The following is a 12,350-nucleotide window of genomic DNA, read 5'->3' as shown; positions in this document are numbered from 1 at the left end:
CTTTCGCTGATGTTTTCTTGGCAGGTTTTATAGCGGGGTGGTTTGCCGTTGCCTTCCCAGCCGTTATTACCTTTCCAGCTGGCTGGACCTATGTATCCTTCCTAAAAGCTGCTTGTTTCTACCGCTGTAACTAACACTGTTTTAAGATAGCGTTTTATTTTCAAGCATCTTTCAATATCCACATCTTTCTTTATCCTAGTTACACAAGCACACCCATATTTGGTTACCGACCCCCAAATGTTTCTCATGAGATTTATGATGTGAAACTGCAACATGGGAAGCACACCATGTCTCAATGGATACCTAATCTGTGTAAAGTGATTCAATGTGCACTCTTGCTTAAGAATACAGGATGTGCCTTGCAGGTGAAGCCAAGCTCCACTTAATACAGCATTGTTTGCAAGAATCCCAGCAACCAGTAGGTGCTAGGTGGTCCACCAGTGGACTGCGGACTGCCTTCTACCCATATGTGTTCTACAGACCATATGCACCAAGAAAAAATGCAGAGAAACCAAAGCTAAATAGTACGGGAGGCCCGGGGGGGGGGGGGATGACATGCAAAACACTGATAATTCCCTAATCTGCCACGTTGATATAGATGAATATCATCCTAAGCAAGTACTTTTTGCCAATTCAGTGCACTGCTTGCTAAAGACTGATGTATTCAGACCTACTGGTTTTCTAATAAGCTCACCCTGAACTATAGTCTCAAGTTTCCAATAGTGAACAGCTCTCAGGAGATTGTCAGCTCAGAAAAATGCAGGCTAACTAAAGCAAGTGAATTTGTTTTCCCTCTCTCTCTTTTTCCTTGAATATTCCCTTCTTTACGTCTGCACACCAGATGTTCGTGAAAGATGTGTAAGCTGATACAAACCTGAACTTGAGTGATTTTTTTAGTAATGTATGAATTTGGAGGAGTGCATTCCGGGCTATGTGTTCTGCCTCATTGCTGTCACTTTTCCAAGAATAAGGAATAATTCTTATCAGGCACCACCACATTCATCCGTTGACAGAGGCAGAACACCAGCTCTCCCTGGAAAGTGTGATACAGGGGGGTAGAAAGCACAGCAAGCGGGAAAAACTAGTGACATGGAAATATAATAATAATAATAATAATAATAATAATAATAATAATAATAATAATAATAATAGATTTCCCACCTGCCTCTCCGATTAAATCGAGGTGGGAAACAACAGCAAGCATAAAATACGAATTAAAAACATAGTATACACTGTTAAAAAAGCATCCTAAAAGCATCCTAAAAGTATCCTAGTGGAGAATAGGAAGGATAGGAGAAAGAGAATGGAAACTTGTTTGGCAACATTCACATCTCTGCACAGAAATCTGCCTGCAAAACATGGAACTCAAGCAACGGTCAGAAATAAGACAATCTTGGCATTGTAAAACATGTTTTGCAATCCTCACAGTTACAGGTAAAAAAATTTGAAGTCATTTGAGTAGATCTCTTAAAAACTCAAAGATCTGGAGGGTGGTTTAGTGGTGCATTTCCCGGAATTAAAAAGGGAAAGGCGACTTATTTGGACTGTCATACACCAAAATGTTACACACTCAGCTTAAAAGCGATGTCAACATGATAGGAAGGACAAGCCTCAGCTCCAGCAAGATATCCGGAAAGATATCCGGTTATCCGGAGATGTGGACTGAGGTGTCATCAATATGCGGATGATACCCAGCTCTACCTTTCCTTTTCATCAAACCCAGGTGAGGCAGTGGCTGTTCTGAACCAGTGCCTGGGCACGGTAATGGACTGGATGAGGGCTAATAAACTGAGACTCAATCCAGACAAGACGGAGGTACTGTTAGCGGGTGGTTCATCTGTCCGGCGAGGGGATGTTTGCCCTGTCCTGGACGGGGTTGCACTCCCCCTAAAGGATCGGGTCCGTAGTTTTGGGGTGCTCTTGGATCCAGAACTGTCACTTGAGGCACAGGTGAACTCAGTGGCAAAGAGCACCTTTTATCAGCTTAGGCTGATATACCAACTGCGCCCTTATCTGGACAGAGATAGCCTGGCTACATTTATCCATGCTCTGATAACCTCTCGTTTGGATTACTGCAATGCGTTATACATGGGGCTGCCTTTGAAAACAGTCCGGAAACTTCAACTGGTACAAAACAGGGCAGCACGTTTACTAACAGGGACTGGCCGACGAGACCACATTACGCCAGTCCTTTTCCAGCTTCATTGGCTGCCAGTCCAGGTCCGGCCCGATTCAAAGTGCTGGTATTAACATTTAAAGCCCTAAACGGCTTGGGGCCAGGTTATCTGAAGGAACGCCTCCTCCCGTATGTACCTGCCTGGACCCTAAGGTCATCCTCAGGGATTCTCTGCGAGCCTCTGCCAAAGGAAGTGAGGCAGGTGGCTACCAGGAGGAGGGCCTTCTCTGCTGTGGCACCCCGGCTGTGGAATGAGCTCCCTAAGGAGGTTCACTTGGCACCTACATTATATGCTTTTAGACGCCAGGTGAAGACCTTTTTATTCTCCCAGCATTTTAACAGACTATAAATAAATTTTAACTTGGTGTTTTGAATTTGTAATTTTGCATTGCTGCTGTTTTGATCTGGTTGAGCTTTTATATTGTATTTTATATTATGGTTTTATACTGTTGTTTTATATTTTGAATGTTTTTAATTTTTGTGAACCGCCCAGAGAGCTCCGGCTATTGGGCGGTATAGAAATGTAATAAATAAAATAAAATAAAATAAATAAATATGTTTATTAGTAGTTTTAAATACTTCACTTGTTTAAAGTTTCATAGCTTCCAAGTGGATATATCTTTTAAGAAGAAAAGTGCCAACGTTCAAGCTTTCATGGGAGCTGTTCTGGAAGGGAATGTTTGCCTCTAATCATAGGGGCGTGGTTAATCAATGATATGGAAAATCCACTGCCCATATTCACGTGCATCCTACGTCATTTTTCAGGGCTGAAACCAAGCTTTCAAACTATGCTCTACATCTGAGACTTGGCTCAAGCTGCACCCTGTGGTGTTAAATAAATAAAAAAAGAAGTCTTGGGAACTGTCAAGGGTACTGAAAAGTCTGTTCAAATTCGCAAGCTATGGCCTCAATGCCACATGAAGCGAAAGCAAAGATGCAACGTACCCACGCTTGAAATAGATAGAACTCCTCCAAAGTTGAGGCATTACAAGTGAGTTGGTGCACGAGATTGCCAAATTTCTTACTATATTTCCAAAATGTGTGTCCTGCACTACTAGTCTACAAGGTCCTAAAACAGCCATAGAAAAACAATGCGCCTTTAGGGAGGATGCATAGGTCCACAATAGAGCACATGCTTTGAATATATAAAGTTTAAGAATTCAAACTCCAGTATCTCCAGACCTAAGAGGAGAAGCCAGAGTTTAGTGACAGAGCATATACTGTGCATGAAAAAGTTCCAGTCCCCAAACGTATCCAGTTAAAAGACCTCAGTGAAGATAGGAAAAACCTTTGAAATGCTGCCAGTCAAAGGAGTTAGTCCTGGGCTAAACAGAGTAATACCCTGATTCCACAAGGCAGATCTACTTATTTGTTACACTTGTATTCCACCTTTCCACTAAATGGTGCTCAAGACGGCTATCAATAATGTGTTCAACTCAAGAGCTTCAATGAAGATGTGAAGCATCAATAGAGCTTTATAATCATTATATACAGAGTTCTTTACAATTCTCATTTTGTTTCGCCTAATAACTCAGTTTGGTGTAGCTATAGTGGACTTTCCCAAGAACAGCCAGCTGAGAAAAACCTCGTATCTAGATGTTCTGGGTCTAGAAATCCCTTACAAAGCTACATAATTATATTTCCTCAGTACAGAAAAGACAAATTCCCTGGCTAAAGAGAGATAGCAAAGACAACAAAAATTGGTACAGAGGTAGCTTCACACCTGTCAAACGATGAGTTGAACCCAGACTTAGGCCTTAGCTAGACCCGGCTTTATCACAGGGCGAACCCCAGGATTGTCCCAGTGCGTCCACATGACGCACAGGGGATCCCGGGTTCAGGGAAGGATCATCTCTCCCTTGCCCTGGGATAGAGCCCTCCCCTTTGGGCCCGCTTTTTCCATGGTCTTGGACTGAGCCCAACACCGTGGAACGTATGGCCTGTTGCCACAGTTTGACCCAGCTCCACGCGATTCCTCACACGGAGCCGGGAGCTGCGCTGCACCCATCGGGGGTAGGGTGGGGGGGAGCGGGGAAATTAAGTTAAATTTAAAAAAACCCTGCCTTTAGCACATGAGTGCTCGTGCGCTCCGTCTTCTTTAAAAATAAAAGAAGTGGCGGGCGCAACGCCTCTCTTCCTGAGGTTGCACCTCATGTGTAACACGAGATCGTCCCTCCTCCATCACAGACTATCAGGTAGGTCTAGCTAAGGCCTTTGTCATACTTAGAGTAACCCCAATGAAACCAAATCATTGTTCAAAAGAAGAAAAATGATTGAACCCATTGTTCAGAAGATACATTTTACAGCAACAAGTGGATATCATAGCTCTCTAATCTATATCCAGATTTCAAACACCAGATAAAAGAGACCCACTTGCTACATAAACATAAACAGAATAACTTCCACAGCATAAGAACTAGCCATTTAATCTCCAGAATGGTGGGGAGATGCTGGCCACTGTTCGGTAGCCAAAACCAGAGAAACACTAACGTTTCTGTGTGTCATTATTCTTATTCCAGTTATAAATTTAAAAGAAGATAAATCCATAAACCACTTTGATCCTACACATTTGAAAAGCTTTGTTTTGAATTAGTCCCATTCAAGAGCTACATTAAATGTAGCTGCATACTGAATAGAATTTGACAGCTGTGCATGAACCATTCTACCTCAAAGCCTGGACAAAAATTATATTCCCTAATCTCAAGAAACAAGGATCTGTTTACACAAAAAGACTAAGTCGCACTGACAAGATTGCAAGTAGTAAACGCATGGCTCCTAATTAACTTTATAGATTTATAAGACACCATATATCTGGGCACTGTACTGAAGATAAAAACACAATTATAATGAAATATGTAAACAGTTCCTGCCAAGAATCTGGATTTTACTGCTGCTAGAAAAAAAAATGGCGTCAAACAGCAGTCACTCCTAAAGTATTCCATTATTTATTTTATTTTATTTAATTACATTTATATACCGCCCCACAGCCGAAGCTCTCCATTAGCAACTGCTACATTGTCTTTGTTTTAATTTCTTGGACTAGAGCTACTAGCAAATAAATTAACCATGTCTTTTGGAAGTATCCATGGAGATATGATCTCAGCAAATCAATTCACCTGGTCTAAAATTGGGTGGGGGGAGTCAAGGATGACCAATAGCATGTATGCTGAATTAGGTGCTAATTTGAATGTGTAAGCATTGCTATGTTCTACAGATGTTAGTTTTTCAGTTTGTTGGTGAGAAACAAAGCAGTTGAAAGCAGTATTGGCATCGTGTTGTCAGAAACATTGGCTCTGTACCACTCCTTATCCTTACTGTTGGGTTTATGATTCACTATAAAGTAAGAAACCTTACAGTATGACTCACAGATAAAGCTGAGGGGAGGGGAAGAAAAAGGCTTTCGTATTTGAAGATAAAAGCTTCTATAACACAATGATTCATACCGAATGGGAAAGAAGGCTGAGATAGGGAAAAAGAAGAGTTGCCTGATAGAACGCTCTACAGCAGTGGTTCCCAAAGTGGGCGGTACTGCCCCCTTGGGGGCGGTGGGATTGCATAGTGGGGCGTTAAGAGGCAGGGGGGCGGCAGGGGGGCGCTAAGAGGCAAGGGGGCGGCAGGGGGGCGCTTGAGGTGATCTTTTCTGAGAAGCGCCTCTCCGGAAGGTCCTAAAACCCAGGGACATTTTTATGAGAGAAAGTAGTTTGGTCCCAAGCCATATAGGGGAAGAATCCACACATGTATTAATACCGTTTAAGAAGAGTCCTTTTAACGGTGAATTGAAATGTTTCAAAAGCACCAAAACGCGAATGAGCTCCGGCTATTGGGCAGTATAGAAATGTAATTAATAAATAAATAATAAATAAATAATGAAGAGAATACTCTGCTTGGTGTGCCCCGCCACGCCGGCTGCAAAACAGAGGCGTTCGCTCTCTTTTCCCTCCCTCCCTCGGCAAGCCTGCGGTGGGTGCTTTGGATTTTGAATAAATATTCAATTAATTGTTACTGTTTTGAATTTTATTGTTATTATCTTCCTTAGTGGGTTGTTGAAAACTGCTATTAACTGAATAATGATTTTTATAGTGTAGGGTAGGGGGCGCTGGGCATGAGTTTGTGGAACCAAGGAGGCGGTGACCTGAAAAGGTTTGGGAACCACTGCTCTACAGGATATGAGCATATAAAGGGGCTATATGCTGGGTCAGATTGCTGGTTCAGCATTATCTACTCTGGCTGGCAGCAGCTATTCAAGATTTCAAGTCTTTCCCAGGGCTCCTTTTTTAGCTAGCTGATCTGGGAATTAAACGTGGGACCTTAAGCATATACTCTACTTCTGAGCTATAGTTTTCAAAGACTGAAACCAAAGAAAAGGCAGATGCACTTTGAAGGTAAGCAGCATCAGTCTTTCATTTAACAGCTAGGTGGATGAAGAGTAGGACTAGATACACTCCTGGAAAAAATGGGAAAGTTTCAATGCAGCTCCGTATGTTTCGGCTTCCCATTCTCTTAACGCTCTAGCAATTACAGATGGAAGAAAGGAAGCAAAGATGGAAGTTGGAAGAGAAGTCGGACAACCTGTACATTCTCAGACTAAAAGGAGAAAGCTGCATGTGTATGCACGTATGATCCAAGGAAGAGGAGAATCCAAAGAAAGACTCTGCAGGTATATGGGTTCAAGATACAATAGCCATACCTATTTGTACTAGCAAGGTAGTTTTGTTACCTGGAATTATCAGCCTCACTTCATGACAAGAACAAAAACCAAAGGTATTTTACATCCTACACCACATCCTCTGACAATTCTAGCCAGACAATAGATTCTAGCCAGATCTACACCAAGCAGGATATAGTACTATGAAGGCAGAATGAAAGTGGTACATGGTATGTGTCAATGGGCCCCAGCAGTTGTCAGTGCACTTCAATACCACTATAAAGCAGTAGTGTGGCTCCTGCCTCTTACATACTGCTTTCATACCACTTTCATAGTGCTATATCCTGCTTGGTGTAGATCTGGCCATTGACTCCGACACACTGACCTGCTTTAAAGAGAACTAAGAAACAAGCTCTTCCAGGGGAAGGAAGAATTTTGTAAACAAGGAAAAAGAATCAAGGGTGGTTCTGATGTTGACGTGTAAAACCGTACCACAGCTTGGGCCAAACAGAGAAAGGGAATGAGGATTTCTTATCACAAAAGGAAAGGTCAGCCAAGAGTCACCAACCCATTAGTTTCCAAAATCGTTTTTGCAATAAAGATCACGTCAGGTATCAACTGCAGAAGGCCTAGATGCTTAGTACACAATAGGCTCCAGTGCCTCCAGGCAAATAAAGGCTGTACATAGTCTCTCTGGAGGGAGGAAGAACAGAACGCAGTGCAGTCATTCCACAAGGAATGACCTACCAGCTCAGTGTGTACATACATACACTGAGAACAATGTTCCAGGATTTCCTCAAAACACAGGAAGGATTCTTATTTCAAAGCAGCAGAATGAGTACAATATAAAACTCCACATTTTGTGCATAGGTTTCAAGGGATTTCTAACATCTGTTGCTTTCCGCTACAGCTTACCAATTATACTGATTACTGTACATAGATACTGATGATGACCCAGCTATGATGATGACCCAGCTAGTATTGATTATTAAAAGAAAAGACCATTTCCAAATGCACCAAGTAACTATACGATTATATAAGCTATTCCCTTTCAGCTTTCCCCTCAGCCATCTACCCACTCACCCATCCCAACAAGAAGATTGAAAATGTTAAAGGATATATTTCCGAAGAGAGAATATCTATGCCTTACTATCACTTTAGGAGTTTCACAAGGAATTTCAGGTCTATAACATATTTCCCAGGAGATAAAATTTGCTCATTTATGAAGCAAAAACAAAATGCTACAACAATTGTAACCTTGAGTGCAGTTCTAGCTCACCTTTAAATTTTAGATCGCCACTATCACTTCTTTCTGTCATTTCAAAACCCTGCACGAACCATCTTTCTTAAAGAGGTCAGTCTCTAGTTAAGAGTGCACAACATAATAAGCTTTTAATGTACTTTAAACTCTCCAGCATTTGATCACAATCACAGATTAATGAAGGAGAAATCAAATATTAACTATTCTATTTAAAGATATTTTCTCAGTCTACCTATGTTGTCAACTGGCTGTTTTTTTTAAGGTGGCCTGTTATTGTCTGGCCCACAGTGTATGACAGGAGACAGAATAGGAACAAATAGAGCTATGCCCAAAACAGAAAATGGCATCTAACTGCATCCAGTAAGTGGGTTTACTAGAGATTTAACAGAACTAAAGACAAATGCTTCTCTCGGTCAATGCACAGAAGACTGTATCTGAGAAACTGACCTCAGATTTCTCAGATGGCCATCTCAACAACTGAAATCTCTCTGCATTATAGAAATCCTGTTAGAAATGTTTAACACAGAGAAGTTTCAAAGGTTTGTCACTACCTAGGCACAGCAACTCAATATTTACCACACCATTTCAAGCACATCCTCCTTTCCTTCCTTACCTTAATTTACCCTCACCTTTATTTATCCTCTCATTACCCTTACTCCTATGCTGCTGTCAGTCACAATTACATCAGCCATACAAAGTCAAGGATATAAGGTTCTAAGAAAAGAATGGGCAGAAATCCGAGCTTTGATTTGCAATCACAGAAGCAAATGAATTATTTCTTCATGCACCAAAACCCAAAATGACAACTCTTAGTAACTTGACAGATTCGTTACATCCAGATCTTTCAAAGGCTCCTGCAGTTAGGTGCATATCTACAAAATGGGAAAACAGCCTAGAACGATCAGTTTCATAAGAGAATCAAGACCAATTATTAGGCTATCAAATATATTCCTCCAAGAAGCCAGTGCTTTTTGTGTAACAAGCAGGATGGAATACAGAATTGGGAGCATTAGTGTAAAGAGGATTTCATTCCACATGTCTTTATTTCAACACAATACAGAATACTTATATCCTTAAAAGAAAAGAAAATTACACAGCACAGGCAGAAATAGGTTTGATCTGGGAAAGAAGGGGAGTTCTTAATTATTTTATTTATTTTGTATTTAAAACATGTCTAGGCTGCCTGTTAGGGCAGGAGCCCTCCCAAGGTGGCTTACAACAATAAACCCCATCTGATAAAAACCAATGCAATAATAAAACAATAAAAATGCATAAAAACAAACACCAGCAATACAGCATCTGGCCCAGACGGTGCTACAATACAACTGCACCCAGAGATGGGCAAGTGAGAAGAGCCTCAGTTGCTGATCACAAAGGGCAGGCAGGCAGATATGGATGCAGGCACACTTCATTTTCAGACCAATTTTGTAAATGTTTGGCTTTCAAACAATACCTCTGTGCATGAAATAAAGTTCAAGAGAGAGGCACAGATACACTAACATTTCCAGGCTTGTTTACTACTGCATCCTGTGTAACCAAGTACACCAAGAGGTGCAAAATTGTATTTTCCGAGCTCACTGTAAAACAAGACAGCACTCATAACAGCTCCACTCCCAAAATGACAGCCAGGAAGGAGAATACAAAAGTGAATTCTATCCAAGTTAGATTGCTAGTCAAATCAAGAACAGAGATTTCGGGTTAAGTTGTGCAAGCACACACACACACACACACAGAGAACTCCTTGTAAATTCAACATCAAAGAGATATTAAGCCATCTGTTTTAATAACAGCAGGATGCAGCTAGATACTCTTGAGAATGACAACAGACTTTTCAATCCAAGACCAAATAATTGCAGGACTGTTGGATGGGATAGATGCACCATTGACTTGACATGATGTGAAACTCCTTGTGTTCTATCACATACACATTCAGAACGTAATTACTACGAAAGGCTGACACCAACGCTTTGGCCAAAAGCAAAACTACTTGATAAGGGGAGAAATCAAAGGCAAAGTGAAAAAACCCGACTACAATTCTTCCCAAATGTTTAGAATTCAAGGACATGAGCCATTCCAGCCTAAAATTCTGAACAGATAGAAAGAAAATAAGAAGAATCCTGTTCAATATGGATTCATCTTTCATCTGAAAGGGGGCAGGGGCAATTCAAGTCTAACTTCCATCCCTGAAGCCTGAATTCGTCTGCTACCTCCACATACCTAAATATGCAAAGATGGAAAATGGATGATTTTATGTAAATTAACCCTGAACCTTCATGCCAGAGGTAAGGGGAAGGGAAGCAGATTGACAGAGAGACGTTCTTCTACTGTCACTCTTAATGGGGTCACTCTTCTTTAGCCTCCCCCACATTTTCAACAGGAATTTCCCATTTGTGGGAAGGGGGAGAGCACTTTCCATAGGCCCAAATCCTTTGTGAGTAACAGGACAGGGCCTATTCCAAATTTTCTCCCTCTTGTTTTGGGTAGTAGCTATTTTTAATTTAAGGAGAGTGTAAGAAGAGAGGACAGCAGAGGAAGGACAGCAGAGAAAAGGAGGATGGAGAATTGGGAGCTTCAAGGTTTGCATGTGTGGGGAAAACAAGGATGAATGAGGAAAAACATGTAGATGCTAAATAAGGGACCTGTTCCTATACCTCTGAAGCTCAATTTTTACCTTCAGCTGAATCAAGCTATAAACCAAGGCTGCACCAATTCCCACTGTACCAGGGAAGCCCTCTGCCGGAATACTCTTCATAAACAAACCTCCCTGCATGCCAAGGAAGAAAATCCACCCTGGCTTTCTCCTGAATTTGCTCTTTTCTACATTCAGATACAATAGGGACCATTCAAACTTGTAAATAAATAACTACCTGGAGCTTCAAGTAGTACCATCTAGGACAGCCTTTCCTAACTTGGTGCCCACCAAATGTTTTGGACTACAGCTCCCAGCATTCCTGACTACTGGCCATGCTGACTAGGGCTGATGGGAATTGAAGTACAAAACATCTGGATGGCACCAGGCTGATCTAAGAAAAAAACTGCTTTTAATTTATATATTAAGTGGATTCAAAGGAGGAAGTGGGGTAGAAAACCCGAAATAATGGAAACGAAATGTGCATAGCCTGGCAAATGGAGAAGTTGAATATAAATGCAGAAGGATATATCAGGAAGATGTCTCCTCAGCCTGAAGCACTGGTTTTAGAAGGCTGGGGAAGGGACGGGTTGTGGGTTTCATTAAACCCTCCGACCTTTCCATTCATCATTCAAACACTAATAAGGTACATATGGGGGGGGGCACTGGAGGAGGAGGGTTAAAGTGTAGTTAGAGGTCAGCCCACTAGGACTATAGGGGAAAGTGTGTGTGTGTATATGTGTATACGTGTGCGTGTCTGGAGGGAGGGGGAATTGCATGTGCAGTGAATGTGTCCAATAAGAGAAAATCTGTGGTGTTCCTAGAATGAATGAGGAAGACCAAAATAAAATATACGAGGCATAGACTGCACAATGACCGATCCAGAACTCCCTCTCAGGCTGAACCCCATATATGAAATTTGGGGATGGGGGTGGTGGAAAAAAATTGAAATTGCAGATGTGTGGGAGATGGGGTGGAATGGGGTTAAGTTAGGAAGTGATGAAGGAGGTTGAAGGAGGGAAATGGGGGGGTGAGAGAGATGTCGATGGAAGGGGGGGGGGTGTTGAGAAGAGGCTCAATTAAAAAACCCAAACAAGACAGTTCCCAGAAGTCCTCTATAAGAAAATTAAATGTGTGAGGGCATGAAACCAGGAAAAATGGGGTGGGGGGAAATTTCGGGGGAAGGGGAGAGAATTTGGAATCTGGAAAAGTGGGAATAGGGGTGGAGGGGAAATGGGGGGTCAGTTGAAGTGGGAACAGGGGTGGAAGGGAAATTGGGAATCTGGGATGTTGGGAAGGGGGTGCAGAAATTGGGGGATGGGGAGCGGAAATTGGGGGATGGGGAGCGGAAATTGGGGGATGGGGTACTGTAATCGGTGAAATTGGTGATGGGATAGAGGGGAAATTGGGGATCAGGGAAATTGGGGATGGGATAGAGGGGAAATTGGGGATCAGGGAAAGTGGTAATAGGGGTGGAGGGGAAATTGGGGATCAGGGAAATTGGGGATGGGATAGAGGGGAAATTGGGGATCAGGGAAAGTGGTAATAGGGGTGGAGGGGAAATTGGGGATCAGGGAAATTGGGGATCAGGGAAATTGGGGATGGGATAGAGGGGAAATTGGAGATCAGGGAAAGTGGT

At 42.1% G+C, this 12,350-nt stretch overlaps 1 protein-coding gene across 2 annotated transcripts in view; it reads right to left on the bottom strand.

The window, feature by feature from the left end:
* Positions 1–12,350, bottom strand: part of TTYH3 (tweety family member 3) — a 130,070-nt gene that overhangs the window by 72,655 nt on the left and 45,065 nt on the right. The gene's annotated exons all lie outside the window — the stretch shown is intronic.

This window comes from Elgaria multicarinata, chromosome 17 (assembly GCF_023053635.1).
Source record: "Elgaria multicarinata webbii isolate HBS135686 ecotype San Diego chromosome 17, rElgMul1.1.pri, whole genome shotgun sequence".
Classification (NCBI taxonomy): domain Eukaryota; kingdom Metazoa; phylum Chordata; class Lepidosauria; order Squamata; family Anguidae; genus Elgaria; species Elgaria multicarinata.
This window is presented reverse-complemented; position numbering and strand designations above follow the sequence as displayed.